The following is a 22,468-nucleotide window of genomic DNA, read 5'->3' as shown; positions in this document are numbered from 1 at the left end:
AAAGGCCGTCTAGTGGTAGCATGTCCATTTTGGTCCAGTTTTATCATTTTGAGTTGTAAAACTGTTTCCATTTATTTAAAATTGTGTATTATTGCATATTGAAATGTGAGTGCATTCGTGTAATTGTCGTAATATTCCTTTCATCCATATTCCATAGTATCAACATGTTTTGATTGTTTGTAAAAATAGCGTCATTGATTTTGTAGAGTTCTTCAAGTCAACCGACATTATTGGTCTACGTCAACAATAAAATGGGAATGCACATCCGTTGACTTTGTTTGCAATTGGTCTCCAAACCACTTCATAAGCAAACACGGACTTCTAACATACGGTTGTCATTTAAACTGGGGAGCAAACATGGTACAGCAAAATTTATAAAATAATTATACCCGGTGCAAATCATGTTTTCATTTAAGCGTGTGTTAACATCCGTACCGATTGATAACTGAATATGAAACGACTGCATTCCAAATGTGACATTTGATAAATTGTCAGTTTATTATGACTCTTACATCAAAGAAATACTGTCGGAAATCATATCATTATGTGCATAAATTAGAAGTCTATAAATAGTATGTTAACAAAACTAAAATGTTGTAAAATTCGTCTTCAATCGACATGTTTTCATGGTATATTTTAAAACATTTATATCCAGATCATAACAAGCGTAAAATATGTAAGCTTTATTTTGTTTGTATCACACGTCGTTAGTTTGTATAGAAAGTCATACTGCCGGTATTCGTACATAGCCGCATAAGTGTGTAGTGATCTTTATTCGGTTCGTGCAAATCCTCGATAGTGTATAAAAGGCTATATTCGGTTCGTGCTAAACCACGATAGTTTATATTAGGCTATATTCGGTTCATGCTTAGCCTCTGCAGTGTATAACAAGCTATATTCGGCTCGTGCTAAGCCTTGGTAGTGTATATTGAGCTGTATTCGGTCCGTGCTAAGCCTCGACAGTGTGTATTGATCTGCATTCGTTTCGTGAAATGCCTCAGTATAGTATAATAAGCTATATTCGTTTGTTGTAAGCATTTGTGGTGTCATTGAGCTATATTCGGTCGTGCTAAGCCACAAAAGTGTACATAGAGCTATATTCGGGTCGTGCTAAGCTAACATAGTGAATATTGAGCTATATTCGGTCCGTGCTAAGCCTTCATAGTGTATATTGATCTGCATTCGGTTCGTGTAAAGCCTCGGTATAGTATAATAAGCTATATTCGGTTTGTGTTAAGCCTCGGTAGTGTATATTAAGCTATATTCGGTTCGTGCTAAGCCTCGATAGTGTATATTGAGCTATATTCGGTTCGTTCTAAGCTAACATAGTGTATATTGAGCTATATTCGGTTCGTGCTATGCCTCGATAGTGTATATTGATCGATATTAGGTTCGTGCTAAGTCTTGATAGTGTATATTAGGCTAGATTCGGTTCATGCTAAACCTCGGTAGTGTATAACAGGCTATATTTAGCTCGTGCTATGCCTCGATAGTGTATATTGAGCGATATTAGACTCGTGCTAAGCCTTGATAGTTTATATTATGCTAGATTCGGTTCATGCTAAGCCTCGATTGTGTATAACAGGCTATATTTGGCTCGTGCTATGCCTCGATAGTGTATATTGAGCAATATTAGGTTCGTGCTAAGCCTTGATAGTGTATTTTATTCAGTTCATGCTAAGCCTCGGTAGTGTATAACGTGCTATATTTGGCTTGTGCTAAGCCTCGGTAGTCTATATTGAGCTCTATTCGGTTCGTGCTAAGCCTCGATTGTGTATATTGCTCTGCATTTAGTTCGTGAAAAGCCTCGGTATAGTATAAAAAGCTATATTATGTCCGTGCTAAGCCTTTGTAGTGAACATTGAGCTATATTCGGTCGTTCTAAGCGTCGATAGTGTATTTTGAGCCTTATGCTGTTCTTGCTTAGCTAATATAGTGTACATTGAGCTGTTTTCGGTTCGCGCTAAGCCTCGATAATGTATTTTGAACTATTTTCGGTTCGTGGTAAGCCTCGATACTGTACATATTGAGCTATAATACATACCTTACTATATATAGTAACACATTTTTTACAGTTTTTCATGTCATAATCACCATTGCGGGGTCATTATAAATAATCGGCCCTAAGAATGTGTGCGCGTGACGCAAACTGGAAAAATGGCGTCCACTTTAAGACACAAATTAACGAAATAATCAATCATAATAAGATTAATTAATGACAGGTAGCACACAATTCGGATAATAAAAATATTGATTGAAACTGAAACTGCTTCACATTAGATTGATGCCTCTTTTTGACTTATAACAGGATTCACCAAACAGCAAAATTTAAAAAGTAAAAGACACACTTACATCTATGACAACTTTAATCCGATGCTTATTATAATAAAATAATACAAACCTTACTATATATGTATAGTAACCAATTTGTACAGTTTTTCATGTCATTATAACCATTACGGGGTCATTCAAAATAATCGGCCCTCACGCGAGGGCCGAATACGTGCGCGTCACCCTCAACTGGAAAAAATGTCGTCCACATTCAGTCTTAGCCACACATCAACGAAATAATCAATCATAATTAGATTTTTTAATGACAGGTAGCCCGCAATTTGGATAATACAAATATCGATTGAAACTGAAACTCTGCTTCACATTAGATTGATGACTATTGAGCTTTAACAGGATGCGCACACCAGTAAAATTTAAAAAGTAAAAGACACACTAACCTCTATGACAACTTTAATCCGATGCTAATAATAATTAAAGTACAACGATGTGCAATCCATTTACTGTTATTCTATCCGATTTTCTATATTTATTTTGAATCACACTATTTTAAACGATTGAAGCGAATGCTAACCACTGTCACCAAAAACAAGATTTACAAGCTCACAGTATTTAATCGTGTTTTCATATTAGTATCATTCCAAGTACAGATAATCCAATACAATAAAATAACAGCTTACTTCACACGTTTTAAAACACCGTTTATCATTTTACCAATACCGTCGAAGACTTCATGAAATTTAGTTTCGTACATAAAAGCTGGCGTTGTAACAATTTTATTTTTCACATCTGTGTGCGATTCATGTCACATAGTAAAGGCAATAATGCTAAATATGAACGGGGCATGTCTAACTAAAAACATACTCCATAAATCTTAACCGAGAAAAATACAAAAATATGTTTGTAGGTGTTGTTATTGTGATTTTTCCAAGTATATCAAAATTGAGTCTTGTTCTGATAAAACTGGGCAAAATGCATGTGCGTAAAGTGTCGTCCCAGATAAGCCTGTGCAGTTCGCACGGGCTAATCAGGGAAGAAACTTTCCGCCTTAACTAGATTTTTCGGTATAAAGGGACTTCCTTTGAACGAAAATTACTATTAAAGCGGAAAGTGTCGTCCCTGATTAGCATGCAAATGAATTTTGCCCAATTTTCACAGAACAATACTCATATCAAGAATCATTATCTTGAAGCTGAGAGATTAAAACACGATCATTATATTAAGGTCACACGCATGCAAACTATTATCGTTTTATCTCAACAACTATTTAAACATTAATGCAATAATTTACTCGCCATGAACATGTGCCGTTTCCAACGACACAAATAACAATAATATTTACAAATGATGCGATCAACGAAACATACTATCAAAAAAGCGCAACAATGCTTAAAAAGTTTTGAAGTTTTTCTTTTTCGGTGTGTTTTCGTTTTTGTTCGATCAACAACATCTAGTAATACAGAATCTCTTTTCTCGTATAAAAGAACTAATTGCCAAGGCAATACATACTAAAACGGTTAAATCCGTGAAAAACAGAACCCATTCCACTATCAACATCATTCTGTTGCCGAAAAAGATACGGTAACGTTCTTGGGCACGTGTATGGCACCCATCGCTTTGATGGCCTAAGCCGTGCCCGCGTACGGCCATCGGCCCCGTCCTCCGTTCCTGCCCCACGGTGACCTCGCAACCTGGAATAATCTTGGCGGCGATCACCGGGAAAATACAACACAGCCTGTGGAAAAACATACTGTGTTGTAGGAAAAGACATAACATGTGCCATTTATCAAGACACAATTTGTACGAGTAAAATCGGTGATGATGTTTAGAAAATCCAGGTTATAATATGTAACTTTATGTGAAATGGTGCTACCATATGAAGCGATGTAAAACAATGATGGATGCCGTCATTTACATAACATTCAAGGAATAAATTCAAGTAAAAGATGATTTATAGAATTACTCAAGACGAATGAAAGTGTTAATATAGCGTTGAATGTGTTATACCATAATAAAATAATTTTGCCATACAAGACGACTTAGAATAACAACAGCCTAACATGTAAAGTCTTATTTGTGTTAAACAAATACTTGTTATAGGTCGCATTAAACGCTTCATACAGTAAATAAAACCATAATTAAAAAGTATTTTACACGTGGCATCACAATTGTCAAAACAACAATGAAAAAAACGGACAGCAATTTACAATCAGCCATACGATTTCTATAGCAGTCGGGACGTAATAAACAGCGGACGTCATGGATTGTTTTAAAAACATTTGGAATTGCGCTGTTTTATTACCAAATTATTGGCATAAGCCAATTATGATATTTCCAAACTTACTTATTTACATGTGAGTTTAAGGCATAATTAATAAGTTTAGTTGCACCTATCGGATCACGAAACCCTTTAAATGATGCTTCTGTAGTTTCCTCGATCCTTATCCGATTGGTTTACCATGGCCGTGGAAGTCTTTCACGACCCTTACAACATCCGTGCGCACTGTCATTTTTGCTCCATCCACGGCGAAATGTCGACCTAAATGTTATGAAGATACGCAACGTGGTTCAATATACATGTAATTCAATGTAGTATTCAATAATAACACTTTTTATGGACATAGGAGATGACTGTGGTAATAGTAAAAACAAGTAAATGCCGTTTTAATGAACAGAAAAATATATTTCATTATTCTGCACGTTTCTATGGGTGTTTTACGATTTCATAGAGATACATACTTGACTATCTTAATATACAATTATCATAATGCATATAATTTAATAAAACAGCACTGTTTAAGCGTTTGTTTAACCCACAGAAGCGCACACCAATTACGACCACATGATTTTCTCAAAAATTCTTCGCCGCTCCGAAGCCGCATGGAAAGAAAACAGCGTAAAAATCAGCTGTCTTCAGGTTCGAAAGCGGACTGATTTTTTTCTCGTGCTATCCTTGCAGACTCGACAAGAACGTTCCTAAAATGAACACCACAGTCTTCCATCACGTGAATCAGAGTGCTGTTGATTTTGCTGTAGATTTTTCATAGTACAAAAACCCACCCATTTAAGCTTAACAAAAATGGTTTCTAAGATTAAAAAAAAAATTAAATACAATACAGCATTATATCTTAGAGGGCATCAAACCGCAAACTCAAACGACCATATCTTAATTAACACACTGAGGCTTGACCTTTTTCTTAAATATACTCAGGACTAATCTTAATTGTTGTATAGTATGAGCCGCGGCATGCGAATATAGCCATGACGCGGACATTGAATAGCTGGACATCTGCTTTACAATTTTTTGCTCAAATTAGCACTTAGTTCTCATGGGGAGCTTTAATTGTACTATATTGTAAGTGTTCGTTAGTCAATGTGTGCATCAACTTTGTTCTTCTATGGATTAATCGTTGACGAGTACGCCTACCCCTGGTCAACAGTGAATTGCACTCTAGTCAACACGTTCCATAGTTAATAAAATACTTCATTGAACTAGTACCATGTGGACGTGTTTCTTGGTCAATAATGTCATAAGTCAACTTGTACCGTGTCGCCCGTTTTGACAGGCGCATTCGTAGACATAAGCATGACGAACATATTTATACTTAAAAAAATATAGTCTCCGTTTGCGTGTTCATTCGAAGAACATCTAATGGCTGAATAAAAACTAATCGATCTCAAAAATGCACATATTGAGTTATGTTAGTAGTCAAAACACAACAAAAGTCATATATACGGCGTTCACGTTCAACATTATAACATTGAACATTTTCAAGAATATTCTTTCACAAATCATTTTATTCCACAAATATATTAACAAACTGTTCAATCATAGATGTTATTCTTAGTCTTATTTTTTCCCGTCTAAGAATTGGTGGCTGAATACGGGCCCTTGTCAGTTCGCTTTACTGTTCTAAAATACATGTAAGTCAACCATCTGCAATCTTTCAGTTATTTTACTCGAATTTTAACAGTATGCAACGTTTGAGCAAGGCGTGTTAAATATTGGTGATGTTTTGATGATACACATTTAACAAGGGCTGTTTGTAAAACACGCGTGCCCCCAAATGGGCTGTCATTTGTAGTGGCAGCCATTGTGTGAATACGTAAGAGTATAATTGGCATAACCATTTTACTGTTTCAAGTCACTTTGACTTTGACCTTTGACCTAGAGTACTAAAATTCAATAGGGGTATCTGTCAGTCATGGCCAATGTCCCTATGAACTTTCCTGATCCCAGGCCTAAATATTTTTTAGTTATCATCTGGAAATCATTTTACTGTTTCGAGTCACTGTGACTTTGACCATTGACCTAGAGTACTGAAAGTTAATAGGGGTTATCTGTCAGTTATCATCCGGAAAACATTTTACCGTTTCGAGTCCCTGTGACCTTGAACTTTGACCTAGTGACCTAAAAGGCAATATGGGGTCATCTGCCAGTCATGATCAATGTACCTATGAAATTTCCTGAACCCAGGCCTTATTGTTCTTGAGTTATCATCCGGAAACCATTTGGTAGACCGACGGACCGACGGACCGACCAGCCGCCATGTGTAAAACAATACACCCCTCTTCTTCGAAGTTGGGCATAATAATAATACCCATTGCAAGGAACTGATAATTATTGTCATAATAGTTCAGTGATGGAAATAAGCAGAGCGCCACTCGCCAATGAGCCTAAATTATGTAGTATGGCCCTAGATTATAATTCTATCTCGAAACGATTTTCGTATTCGTTAAATAAGATGTGTGCTTGCGCATGCGCATCAGTGTGCATTCGCATTTCCTACGGAAAAGACGTTCTTCGAGTTTTTTCAAATCGCACATGGTGCGATTTTTTCTCAGCCATTTTGAAATGGCGGACACTAGTGGTAAGGAAAAATTGGAGAAATCGTCCGATAAATCATCCGACAAACCTTAAACGTCAGACATACAGAAGACGACGCGGTCGTCAACAAAACACAGTAAAACTGACAATTCAGAACCGGAACAAATTATTACATTTCTGAAAAACATTAAAGTGCAAATAAAGAAAAATGATGACAAAGTTGATGGACTTGTCAAGCGTCTCTATGCAATCGAACACTGCGAATATGAGCAGGACGAACAATAAAACGAAGAGTATGATGATACTCATCAGCCTTCATGTAGCAAAAGGCCTTCTGACGATCAGAACAACAATACTGTCGACGACAGTAGGATTTTGTCCTTTTCTAAGCGTTTCAAAGGTCAGAAGGTAACTGACGGAGCTATTGATGAAAATTTAGCGAACACTGTTACAGACCTTTTTAGAAAAGGCATTGACGAAGAACAATATAATGCTTTGTTAAAAGATCCAGCACTGTCGAGGCCAGAAAATTGCTCAGGGTTCACAGTAGTTCGTTGCAATCAACTGGTTTGGGACTTGTTGTCACCAAGTCCTAGAATTAATGATGAAAAGTTTCAAAACATTGAAACGATGGTGGTGAAATCGCCTTCAGTGTTGGCAAAGGTAGTCAATGAGGTTGCTACTTTGGAGAAAACTCTACATGAAAACGGAGAGAACATTTCGTTTGTCATCGACAAATTGAATGACTCTTAAGCGTTGATGGGACATGCAAACAGGCAGATAAATCTAACTAGAAAAGATTTACTTAAACCTGAACTGCGTTTCGAGAATGACCTTTTATGTAACCACTCAATTCCTTTTACGGACCAGTTGTTCGGAGACGACGTCTCTAAAGGACATTGAAGATGAGGCTAAAATTGGGAACAAAATGCATAATGGCTCGTTCCGAGGGAACAGCTTCCGTGGTGGCCGTGCAGGATTTCGCAGCCGGTTCAGGATGCGCTCACGAGGGTCTATGCGTGGACGTGGCTTTTTCCAAGGCGCACCTGACGTTGACACAAAAAACTGTCTGCGGAGTGATGAGGAACCCTCGAGACAGTAAATAGTCAGGTACTTTTTTTCTGCTAGTCAAATAAAATCATGTTTAACTGAATGGGAAAAGTTGACATCTGACCGAACAATATTGCAAATGGTAGAAGGTCTCGAAAATGATTTTGTACAAGATTTACCTCCTAAACAATCAAAAATAACTACACAGGTTTTTAATGCTATAGAAACTGAAAAAAATTAAGAGCATTGTTAATGAAATGCTAGCTCAAATGTTATAGTACATTAAGAATTTGACGAAGATCAATTCATTTCACCTATCTTCCTGTGTGAAAAGAAAAATGGAGAATTTGGATTGATATTAAACTTGAAACGTCTAAATATGCATATCCCTTACAGGCATTTTAAAATGGATTCGTTCGAAATTGTTTTGACTATGATCACAAAAGTGATGTATATGTGCAGTATTGATCTTTGTCATGCATATTTTTCTGTGCCAGTTGCCAAGGAACATAGAAAATATCTCAGGTTTGTCTGGAATGACAAAATTTATCAGTATACATGTTGTCCACATGGGTTATCTTGCCTTCCCATGAAATTTACCAAACTTCTCAAACCAGTTTATGCAAAGCTCATAACAGATACAGAAATATGTACAGGATTCATTGATGATAGTCTTTTAGGTGCTAACTCCATAACCGAATGTTGTAATTCATTCACCAAAGCCTGATCATTGTTGCAGAGCTTGGGATTTATGATAAATCATGAAACATCAGTTCACATACCTACGCAAAAAATGTGTTACCTTGGCAACAGCATAGATTCAGATAACATGTTAGTAGTGTTTCCAGATGAAAAGAAAAATAGATAACTAAAAGAATGCAAAAAACGTATGGGGAAAAAGGTTAATACCATTAGACAAGTTGCACATGTTATAGGCTTGATTGTGTCCTCTTTTTTTAGCCGTTGAGTATGGTAAACTTCATTACAGAAAGTTAGAACGAGCTTTAACGATAGCTTTGAGACAAATGCATGGCAATTTTGATGCACAAATGAACATTTCAGACGAATTGAATTTAGAAATTAAGTGGTAGTGTGACATTGTTTAAGATCGAAGGAGACATATTATCAGAGGAAATACAGAAATATGTATTCAGACTGATGCTAGTTTATCTGGATGGGGTGCTGTCTGTTAAGATGACAAAATTGTTGAACGTTGGACACATTTGGAAAAAAACAAACACATAAATGGGTTAGAAATGTTGGCTATTTTGTTTTTCATTACAATCATTTCTTTATAGATTAGCAGGTCAAAGTTTTGACAGACAGTACTACAGCAGTGTGCTATGTGACAAATATAGGTGGTGTTCAATCCTTGGTTTGTGATCAAATTAGTCAAGATATTTGGTTTCTCTGTATCAAGAAAAACATTTGGATTTCTTGTGCTCACATTCCAGGCAAACACAATGATGCTGACGCTTCTTCGAGAATTTTCAATGATCGCACTGAGTGGGAGCTAGATGATACTTTATATAAGAACATTTGTGCACAGATGGGTTCACCTGTGATTGACCAAGTAAATGCCATTTTAATGAACAGAAAAATATATTTCATTATTCTGCACGTTTCTATGGGTGTTGTACGATTTCATAAAGATACATACTTGACTTTCTTAATATACAATTATCGTAATGCATTTAATTTAATATACAAAAGCACTATGTAAGCGTGCGTTTACCCACAGAAGCGCACACCCATTTCGACCACATGATTTACTCACAAATTCTTCGCCGCGCCGAAGCCCCCTGGAAAGACGACAGCGTCGAAATCAGCCGCATACAGGTTCGAAAGCGGACTGATTTTCCCTCGTGCTATCCTTGAAGACTCGACAAGAACGTTCTTAAAATGAACAGCATATTCCTTCAGCACGTGAGTTGGTGTGCTGTTGATTTTACTGTAGATTTTTCATAGTACAAAACCCACCCATTTAAGTTAAACAAAAGTTGGTTTCAAAGAATTAAAACAAAAACATATTAAATACAATACAGCATTATATAGTAGAAGACATCAAACCGGAAACCTCAAACGACCATATCTTAATTAACACACTGAGGCTTGACCTTTTTCTTAAATATACTCAGGACTAATCTTAATTGTTGTATAGTATGAGCCGCGGCATGCGAGTAAAGCCATGACTCGGACATTGAATAGCTGGACATCTGCTTTACAATTTTTGCTCAGTTGAGCACTTAGTTCTCATGGGGAGCTTAATTGTACTATATTGTAAGTGTTCGTTAGTCAATGTGTGCATCAACTTGGTTCTTCTATGGATTTCTCCTCCTGAAACAATTGACACATTCTAAAAATACTCCACATGCATGATCCAGTGCAAAGTTGGTCACTGGAGTTACAGCATCTTGCAAAGAGTATACTCAGGACTTATCTTATTAAAGTTTTAGCCGCGGCATGCGAATATAGCCATGACGTGGTCCATATGATACTTCAATGCGGCAGACAGTCTGCTGTCAACGCATTCAACTGCGTCACCTGTTCGGTCCCATCGTCTCGCCTTTAGTGTGGTTAATCGTGTGGAGCTGGTTAGTGTCCGGGGCAAATATCGCCAGCAGCTCTGCTCAGATGGACCACCACACTAAAAATGACAGCAAATCGTAGACGAGTACGCCTACCCCTGGTCAACAGTGAATTGCACTATAGTCAACACGTTCCATAGTTAATAAAATACTTCATTGAACTAGTACCATGTGGACGTGTTTCTAGGTCAATAATGTCATAAGTCTACTTGTACCGTGTCGCCCGTTTTGACAGGCGCATTCGTAGACATAAGCATGACGAACAGATTTATACTTAAAAAAATATAGTCTCCGTTTGCGTGTTCATTCGAAGAACATCTAATGGCTGAATAGAGAACTAATTGATCTAAAAATGCACATAATGAGTAATGTAAGTAGTCGAAACACAACAAAAGTCATATATACGGCTTTCACGTACAACATTATAACATTGAACATTTTCAAGAATATTCTTTCACAAATCATTTTATTCCACAAATATATTAACAAACTGTTCAATCATAGATGTTATTCTTAGTCTTAATTTTTTCCCGTCTAAGAATTGGTGGCTGAATACGGGTCCTTGTCAGTTCGCTTTACTGTTCTAAAATACATGTAAATCAACCATCTGCAATCTTTCAGTTATTTTACTCGAATTTCAACAGTATGCAACGTTTGAGCAAGGTGTGTAAAATATTGGTGATGTTTTGATGATACTTATTTAACAAGGGCTGTTTGTAAAACACGCGTGCCCCCAAATGGGCTGTCTTTTGTAGTGGCAGCCATTGTGTGAATACGTAAGAGTATAATTGGCATAACCATTTAACTGTTTCAAGTCACTTTGACTTTGACCTTTTACCTAGAGTACTGAAAATCAATAGGGGTTATCTGTCACTCATGGCCAATGTCCCTATGAACTGTTCTTGATCCCAGGATTAAGCATTCTTGAGTTATCATCCGGAAAACATTTTACCGTTTCGAGTCCCTGTGACCTTGAACTTTGACCTAGTGACCTGAAAGGCAATATGGGCCATCTGCCAGTCATGATCAATGTACCTATGAAATTACCTGAACTAGGCCTTATTGTACTTGAGTTATCATCCGGAAACCATTTAGTAGACCGACGGACCGACCAACCGCCATGTGTAAAACAATACACACCTCTTCTTCGAAGTTGGGCATAATAATAATACCCATTGCAAGGAACTGATAATTATTGTCATAATAGTTCAGTGATGGAAATAAGCAGAGCGCCACTCGCCAATGAACCTAAAATATGTAGTATGGCCCTAGATTATTATTCTATCTCGAAACGATTTTCGTATTCGTTAAATAAGATTTGTGCTTGCGCATGCGCATCAGTGTGCATTCGCATTTCCTACGGAAAAGACGTTCTTCGAGTTTTTTCAAATCGCACATGGTGCGATTTTTTCTCAGCCATTTTGAAATGGCGGACACTAGTGGTAAGGAAAAATTGGAGAAATCGTCCGATAAATCATCCGACAAACCTAAAACGTCAGACATACAGAAGACGACGCGGTCGTCAACAAAACACAGTAAAACTGACAATTCAGAACCGGAACAAATTATTACATTTCTGAAAAACATTAAAGTGCAAATAAAGAAAAATGATGACAAAGTTGATGGACTTGTCAAACGTCTCGATGCAATCGAACACTGCGAATATGAGCAGTACGAACAATAAAACGAAGAGTATGATGATACTCATCAGCCTTCATGTAGCAAAAGGCCTTCTGACGATCAGAACAACAAAACTGTCGACGACAGTAGGTTTTTGTCCTTTGCTAAGCGTTTCAAAGGTCAGAAGGTAACTGACGTAGCTATTGATGAAAATTTAGCGACCACTGTTACAGACCTTTTTAGAAAAGGCATTGACGAAGAAAACAATATAATGCTATGTTAAAAGATCCAGCACTGTCGAGGCCAGAAAATTGCTCAGGGTTCACAGTAGTTCGTTGCAATCAACTGGTTTGGGACTTGTTGTCACCAAGTCCTAGAATTAATGATAAAATGTCACAAAACATTGAAACGACGAAGGTGAATCGGTTTCAGTGTCGGCAAAGGTATTCAATGAGGTTGCTACTTTGGAGAAAACTCTACATGAAAAAGGAGAGAACATTTCGTTTGTCATCGACAAATTGAATGACTCTTAAGCGTTGATGGGACATGCAAACAGGCAGATAAATCTAACTAGAAAAGATTTACTTAAACCTGGAATGCGTTTCGAGTATGACCATCTATGTAACCACTCAATTCCTTTTGCGGACCAGTTGTTCGGAGACGACGTCTCTAAAGCCGCTAAGGACATTGAAGATGAGGCTAAAATTGGGAACAAAATGCATAATGGCTCGTTCCGAGGGAACAGCTTCCGTGGTGGCCGTGCAGGATTTCGCAGCCGGTTCAGGATGCGCTCACGAGGGTCTATGCGTGGACGTGGCTTTTTCCAAGGCGCACCTGACGTTGACACAAAAAACTGTCTGCGGAGTGATGAGGAACCCCTCGAGACAGTAAATAGTCAGGTACTTTTTTCTGCTGGTCAAATAAAATCATGTTTAACTGAATGGGAAAAGTTGACATCTAACCAAACAATATTGCAAATGGTAGAAGGTCTCGAAAATGATTTTGTACAAGATTTACCTCCTAAACAATCAAAAATAACTACACAGGTTTTTAATGCTATAGAAACTGAATTTTTTTTAGAGCATTGTTAATGAAATGCTAGCTCAAATGTTATAGTACATTAAGAATTTGACGAAAATCAATTCATTTCACCTATCTTCCTGTGTGAAAAGAAAAATGGAGAATTTGGATTGATATTGAACTTGAAACGTCTAAATATGCATATCCCTTACAGGCATTTTAAAATGGATACGTTCGAAATTGCTTTGACTTTGATCACAAAAGTGATGTATATGTGCAGTATTGATTTTTGTCATGCATATTTTTCTGGGCCAGTTGCCAAGGAACATAGAAAATATCTCAGGTTTGTCTGGAATGACAAAATTTATCAGCATATATGTTGTCCAAATGGGTTGTCTTGCCTTCCCATGAAATTTACCAAACTTCTCAAACCAGTTTATGCAAAGCTCATAACAGATACAGAAATATGTATATGATTCATTGATGATAGTCTTTTAGGTGCTAACTCTATAACCGAATGTTGTAATTCAATTACCAAAGCCTGTTCATTGTTGCAGAGCTTAGGATTTATGATAAATCATAAAAAAATCAGTTCACTTACCTACGCAAAAAATGTGTTACCTTGGCAACAGCATAGATTCAGATAACATGTTAGTAGTGTTTCCAGATGAAAAGAAAAATAGCTAACTAAAAGAATGCAAAAAACGTATGGGGAAAAAGGTTGATACCATTAGACAAGTTGCACATGTTATAGGCTTGATTGTGTCCTTTTTTTAGCCGTTGAGTATGGTAAACTTCATTACAGAAAGTTAGAACGAGCTAAACAGATAGCTTTGAGACAAATGCTTGGCAATTTTGATGCACAAATGAACATTTCAGACGAATTGAATTTAGAACTTAAATGGTGGTGTGACAATATTTATGATAAAAGGATACATATTGTCAGAGGAAATCCAGAAATATGTATTCTGACTGATGCTAGTTTATCTGGATGGGGTGCTGTCTGTTAAGATGACAAAATTGGTGAACGTTGGACAAATTTTGGAAAAAACCAAACACATAAATGGGTTAGAAATGTTGGCTATTTTGTTTTCATTACAATCATTGCTTTATAGATTAGCAGGTCAAAGTTTTGACAGACAGCACTACAGCAGTGTGCTATGTGACAAATATGGGTGGTATTCAATCCTTGGTTTGTGATCAAATTAGTCAAGACATTTGGTTTCTCTGTATCAAGAAAAACATTTGGATTTCTTGTGCTCACATTCCAGGCAAACAAAATGATGCTGACGCTTCTTCGAGAATTTTCAATGATCGCACTGAGTGGGAGCTAGATGATACTTTATATAAGAACATTTATGCAGAGATAGGTTCACCTGTGATTGACCTTTTTGCATCTAGGTTAAATGCAAAGAATGAGGTGTTTTGTGCATGGAAACCAGATCCTAGTGCTAAGTTAATTTACATTGAACTGGGCTGATTTCTCATACTGTTATGTGTGTCCACCTTTCAGTATGATGCCGAGATGCGTTCGCAAGATCAAACACGATGGTGCGAGAGCCCTTGTGATAGCCCCGCTGTGGCCAACGCAAATCTGCTTTCCAATTTTGATGAGTCTGTTGGTAAGAAGAGCATTGGTTTTACCAAGAGGACGATACTCTTTCTTACGCATCATGATATGAATCATCCTCTGGAGAAAAAACTCGTTCTAATGGCATGCAAAGTGTCAGGAATAGCTACAGAAAACGAGGATTTTCTCAAGAAGCTACCACAATTATCATGTCCTCTTGGAGACAATCAACACAACACGAATATCAATCTTATAAATCGCGATGGTTTCAATATTGTGATAAAAAACAGATCTCTCAAAGTTCGGTTTCTGTAAAAGATGTAATAGAGTTTTTGACTGAACTATATGGTCGAGGACTTGGTTATAGTGCCTAAAATACGGCCCGGGGTGCTCTCTCTTCTTTCGAGATCAGAATTGATTCTTTTTCTGCCGGTTCACATCCAACATTTGTGAGATTCATGAAAGGTGTGTACAATTAAGAACACCATCTACTCGTAATACAGAAATCTTGGAAATTAGTATTGAATTATTTACGAAAACTCTATCCAGTTCGGAGAATTACATTTAACGATTTGACTCTGAAATTTGTAATGCTTTTAGCTCTCACCAACGCAGCTCGGGTACAGACTTTACATGTGTTAAGTTTTTAGCATTTAAGAAAATGCAGTTTTTGTTATTCGTTGAAGTTGAATAGTTTGATAAAACAAAGCCGGGTTGGTTATGATTGTTCTTCATTTCCTCCAGACAGGAGACTGTGTGCTGTTACTGTTTTGAAAGAATATTTAAAAAGGACAAAACAAATAAGGAATAATAGTGATGACAGTTTACTTATAAGCTATATAAAACCATTTAAATCAGTATCCAGAGATACAATCAGTCGTTGGATCCGTATTGTGATGTCCAGATCGGGAACAGACACTCGAAACGGTTGACAGTGTGCGTGCTGCAGCAACTTCGAAAGCAAAGGCTAGAACAAAAAATAGGCAGTCATGGAACAAAATGAATCTGTATCATTTAAAAGAAAAGGACAACAATTACTTTGTATAATAGTATGAAGTATTGCAACGTTTAGATACATCTTACAAAGCAAAGATGATATGGGAATCATTAAATATCGATACAATTGGGTCATTAAATATCAATGCAATTGTGGGTCATTACATATCAATCTAATCGTTGGGCATTAAATATCGATGCAATGCTGGGTCATGAAATATCAATACAATGGCAATTAATTAAATAACGATGCCATGGTGGGTCATTAAATATCGATGCAATGGTTGGTCATTAAAGATCGATGAAATTGGCGTTATTTAAAATCACTGCGACGGGCGTCACTGAATACCGATGCTGTGGGCGTCATTCAATATCGATCCAATCCCACTGACATTTGGATGTGAAAGACAGTACGGGTAACATAATTTCTCCTTGTCAATATCCGACTTGAAAGTGACTAAGCAAACCGCCGGCTTCTATAACTGTCTATGCAATGCATTAAAGTACTTTCTATGTTGATCATGCATGGTTGCACAATGATTGCAGTCAAATGTATTGCATTTAAAAAAACGTACAAATTGTTCAAGCGTGGAAAAATGATCTCACATTTAAATGAGTTACTATTTGCGATGCGCGTCATAAATTACGCAAAACAACCATGAACAAAACATAACGCAACATAAAGAAATACACCCAAATAATTTCGGGAACGTGAAAATTGAAATGTTTACTTCTTTAATTTCATTTTTCAGATCTATCGTATAATTTAACTGAAAGTGACGCAAACTATATGACTCATGATATGAATACAAATAACTGTTCTTGCTTTTTATTTGTAAACAATTTGTTTTCTGTTTGCATGATTTTTGTGTTTACTGCATACGTATATACAAACGATATTTTATTTTCATACAATATGCAAACGACTGTAAACAAAATGTGCTTTTCATTAAATAGTATTCACATAAACAAAGTCGCGTTTTCACTGGTCTTCTCAAAACCTTATGCATTTACTATATACAAATAAACACACATTTAATAACTTCAAATCTCGATCATTAGTTTTATTCGGTTTAATCACGTTAGCAGTTATACCTGTTTGAATGTACACAAGTCTCAATAAACCGTACTCAAGAATTATCCGTTTCCATCTAACAAGTAACAATAGATTTGCCTTACGAAAGTTAAAAAAAAGGCAGCAATAACGCTGTAGATAATAATGATAGCCTAATTCGGCAAGATGCAACATTTTAAAGCTGATGATCTACAAAGTTATTTCATTATACTGGTCTATCGACTGTTCTTGTCAGAATAATGCGCGACATTGGACGGACGGACGGAAAGACAACACAGTGCTAAGGTGATCTAAAAGTAGTCACGATTAAATACAAAAACACATATCATTTGTCAATCATGTTCGATTATAGATGAACTTTATTTCATTTCCCCATAAGATATTTTAACATGCTGTGTTAGAATTACGAATATGATTGGAGAGTTTAACTTATTTAATCTATAATGTAGGGGAGGACAGATCGGGCAATACACATGATCACTTAACAACATTCGAAGCAATCACACAGGATAATGTACAAGGTGATCTCAAAACTTAGCAACATGTAAATCGCGCTTATCCGAATTTTAAGTCTAATAATTAATATTTTCAAACATTATCTATTTATTAACCGTTGAAGCTTTTAAACGAGGAATGATAGTTTTAAAAAGATACTCAGCAGATATACTGATTCTTTTTTAATTTGTGTCGGTGTTGGAAAATCTCTGTAAATTCGACGAGATCAAAGAAACTACAGTATGCTGACTCACCGGGTATGTCTCACATATTATTCCAACCGATTCTTAGCCACCTCAAATGCAAATAAATTAATGAGCACGAACATGACTTAGAAATCTTATCGGAGGGTCCGACAGTCCTATCAAAAAGACTAGTATTGATGAAAACAAGCATTAATATGCAGAGGTTTTTTGTTACTTTTATTAATCTTATTGCCGACAGGAAACGTGTTCGCTTTTGATAATACTTGTTCGGCATAGTTGTTAAACCCACCTTTTCACCTTAAATGATCTTAACATAACGCCAGCAGACCCGAATGAATACATTCGTATTCTGATTTGAGCGTAACCGGTAATTCCTGGATCATCGGCAACCACATGGCGTTTTTGTGTGTAACACTGAACAGTTTAGGGAAACGCTGTTTACTCTCAGCATGTCCAAACGAAACATAGACACACATTTTTGCCCAGTAACAATAAAGCATTATCTGTAAAGTCCATCCCCACGACTTTTAGAGTCCGACCTGGGCTAGTCAATCGTAAGGGGAGCACGGAATATACCATCGATACAAAAGGCCCATAATATGAACAAACTTGGTAGAGGAAAACCAAAATATGCAAAATACTACACCTCTCGGCATTGCAGTTTCAAAGGAGAATAGTTTTTTTTACATAAATAAGGAAAACAAGTAACTTCCAGGGTAGGGTCGATTTTGACATATTAATCCCCCTGAATACTTGAACAAACAGTGTACAGGACATCCACACTATGTTACTAACTAATCATTAACTTCCTGACACTTGCGGTTACACATAAGCATTTTTAAGAGATTTACTATATATGTCTATATAAATCATGTGACACCTTGGCGTGACCAGTTTGATCCCAGGGGCATGATTTAAACAGAGTAATTAGACAATTACAAGATAATGTAACTCCAGTGACCAACATGTGCACTGGATCATGCATATGGAGTATTACTAGAATCTGTCAATTTGGAGGAGATATCCATAGAAGAACAAAGTTGATGCACACATTAACTAATGAACACTGACCATTTAGTATCCTTAAAGCTCCCCATGAGAACTAAGTGCTCAGGTAGGCTAAAAGTTATAAAGCAGATGTTCATCTGTTCAATGTAAACATTGTAAAGAAGTTGTTCACTGATCAGTTATACCAGAAAAAGGCAAGACTACGCGGGTGTGTTTTTTTCTCAGTACGCTCAGTAAGGTATTTTTAAAATTACAAAAAAAAATCCGTTTATACATCATAGTTAACATTTATTGAATCTTTGCATTGTATGGTCGAAGTATTTGCCCGAATATATAAATACCGAAAACAACTGTCTACATTGCATTAAAAAATCCAACGGACCGCTATAATTTGCACTTAAAATACCTCTCGAATGCACGAATGGTCATTTGTAAACGAAACGACCGCAGATTGTTCTGTCACGTAAGAAACATTAAACTTTTTGTTTCATACGAAATTTTTACAGTGACTTTAGTCTAAAGGGTTATTTCATGCGACTAGTTTTAGCTCAGTGTCATGACTCGATGACAACTTTGCTGGGGATCACGTTCTAGTGTCATGTTCCTAATATAAAACCTCTTGTCCCGTTTGTTTTCTGCACTACATGGTAAACTAAACCATTTCGCCGCAGGTGTGGACAGGATTGACCCCAGGTGAATAATTGGAAAACACAAGGTACAGAACTGTGACCGTGAGGGAAATCTGTGTTCGAAATGGTATGAAAATTTATATGACATTTTCATCTCACTTTCATGACACTTCGCTTTCATTTATTTCTTCATATTATTTCATAGATGGCGTAATGTAAAAAGCAACAACTGATAACTCCCTAAACACGTCGTTTTTCTCCAATCACACAAAAAAATTCAGATTCTAATTGTGTCCGTGTTCCAAAGTATATATGTGTCTCAGGACGTCCTTTTGCATAGACCTGTTCAGATATCAAAATTGAGATTGTAAATGTTATTTTGCAATACAACTTGTGATAATACCCTCGCAGTGTACCCAGTCTTTACCCCAGTGACAGCATTTGGACAATTGTTGTAAGAGACCACAAACCTCTCGTTCTTAGGACAACATGTCCCGCTCCGGGAAATTGATTTAAGCAATTGATATATTAATTTCGAGAACTCATTCAGATTATCTTTAGAGTAAATGTTCTAAGCACGTTCTATGACAATTGGGCAAAATGCAAGTTCAAGAGCGTTCTTAATAACGCGTTTCAATAAAAAAAATATTTAATTAAAAAAAAATATCCAAGCCATGGAAGCCACGTATTAAACGAATCTCAACCATTGTTAAACAGGACGGGCAATTTTAATTTGTATAGGTAGTTGTCTGATGAATAGGCAAATATGTCGGTTGTGATGTGTTCTGAATGTTTTACTACAATACTGTGACAGAAATGTTGTTCTTTGACGATCCTGTTGTTCAACGGACTCGAATTGTTTTGTAACATATAACACCATTAGAACAAATGTTTTTGGTAAGTTTTATGTGTATTGGACAAAATTTTGACTTTCGGAGAGATTTTTATTTTGTTTAACTTTGACATTATGACATAGTTTTTGTTCACATGGTTGTAAAAACAGATTGGAAAACGAATGATTGACGTAAGATAAACTAAACAGGAATCGTCTCCAAAACCTAGCAGTAATGTTTTTCAACAAACCACAATCTTTTTCGAAACTAAGCCAAGAAATTATAACAACACATGTGTTATTGTTTTGGGCAAGTAAAAATTTATGAGTCAAAATATGACTTCTAGCGAATTTAAATGGTTGTACAAAAGCCAATTTGACATGCCTCATGGCTTTACATCAACAGAGACCGTATCTCAATTGTCAGAGAAATCATTAGAACAAATGCTCAGAATGTTCTGAGTGCTGACCGGCACAAAAATATCGCAACTGTGCGCGTTCACTGTAGACATCCTGAGCATAGAATCACTCTTTAGTTCCTTCGAGTTCCTCTGTATGGTTATATAATGGTTGGAGGTATACGTCCCTCCGGCAAGCCATTGAAATTGTGTTTACATAATTATATGGTTTCTTATATATAACCCAGATATTTTACGAAAAAAATATTATTGCTCTCTTTTTTTCTCATATCAGCGCTTTTATAAACTAGTTACATCAAACTTTTATAATATGTTTAACAGAACACATCATAGTCATTCTTAATGGAATACATAGCTAGAGGTTACCATTTTTTACGATATTTCTCTTATTGCCATAATCATATGAGCATGATCCTCCTGAATAGCAGTTTCTCTGAGAGCACAAACGTTATATACCACGCCACGTTGTTGATTGTGACAGCGGGTTTACCATTGCATCTATCAAGTTCTGGATGTACCGAAATAAGAGAAAAAACTAACGCACACTCACGAATGCAACATTGTTATTCCACGAAAATGGTCTATGTGATAACTACATGCATTTCAATGTTCAAAGTAGTTTAACTTCATTAAATATTTTAAATTTACCTTGTTTCAAGGGTTCGATATGGTCCGAAATGCTCACATGTTACAAAATTGTCATTTTTTAAACAAAAATGCGCCAATAACCCCTTTATCCAGATTTCTCTAAGTTGGGCACTAGCTGGCACCTTAAAGGCATACAATTATTACGCAAGGTTGCTTATGACTTAATAAAAAAATTAAATTAAAACACTTAGTAAAGGAAGAAAAAGGTTCACACTTTGTTTTATTGGAAAACTAACTCATTTCTGTAAATTATCACTGCTAACAGTAATTTGTTAATGTCCTCCAAACTACATTATTAGTTTCAGTATCTTTTACGGCCACCCTGTCCTCGGGCCCATCCTTTCCCACCACGTCCCTCACCATCCCTGGAGCCTCCACTCTTACCTTGGTAACCGCCACCACCCCCTCCCTGGTAACCTAAACAAAAACAAGAGTTGTATGTAAAACATGTACATACCCCCTTCTCCAAAAATGGCTTTACATTTTTATAAAGTCGATCCTCTACAGTCATAAATCACCCAGCAATACAAATAAATAACCATGTATAGTTATTTAAACACACTTCAAAACATTTTTGTATATCCCTGTCTTAGATAAATATATTTTAACGCTTGAAAACATAGTATAGCTGCCGGATTCTTTTAGAATTTCAGTGTCCAACTTCAGAAGGTATGTAAACAGAATCAATTGTCTTGATCATGTATGTTTTTTATTAAGATTAATATAATGTAAAAAGCATATGTGACCTTGACCTTTGACCTATTTACCTCAAATGTAATAGGCTCCTTCTTAACTCTTAGAAACATCATACCAAAGTGCATTGTTGTGGGTCAAAGTCTTCTCTAGATACCACATGGAAATGAATTGTCTTAGGAAAAAGTCAACCCAAGCAACAAAGGGAAATATGCACTTTAAAATACCCCCGCTTCATGTAACGGGAAATAACTAATAAAACATATAACTAATTGAGATATTATCAAATGTTGCAAAGGAACTTAAAGTGTAAGTTTTACAAGGGCTGTTTGTAAAACACGCATGCCCCCCAAATGGATTGTCAGTTTTAGTGGCAGCCATTGTGTGAATACGTTAGCGTGTTATTGGCAATTTAAAAAAGAATTGCTCACGTGACCCATGGAGTTGCTGATGAAAGTCTGTTGTTTTTGTCATACACTTCAAGCATTCTCAAGCATTCTTG

General features: G+C 36.4%; 1 pseudogene; it reads right to left on the bottom strand.

Annotated features, from left to right (window-relative positions):
* Positions 1 to 2,965: 2,965 nt before the first annotated feature.
* Positions 2,966 to 11,877, bottom strand: LOC127854525 (glutamine amidotransferase-like class 1 domain-containing protein 3, mitochondrial; annotated as a pseudogene).
* Between the last annotated feature and the right edge of the window lie 10,591 nt (positions 11,878 to 22,468).

Source organism: Dreissena polymorpha, chromosome 13 (assembly GCF_020536995.1).
Source record: "Dreissena polymorpha isolate Duluth1 chromosome 13, UMN_Dpol_1.0, whole genome shotgun sequence".
NCBI classification, from domain to species: domain Eukaryota; kingdom Metazoa; phylum Mollusca; class Bivalvia; order Myida; family Dreissenidae; genus Dreissena; species Dreissena polymorpha.
This window is presented reverse-complemented; position numbering and strand designations above follow the sequence as displayed.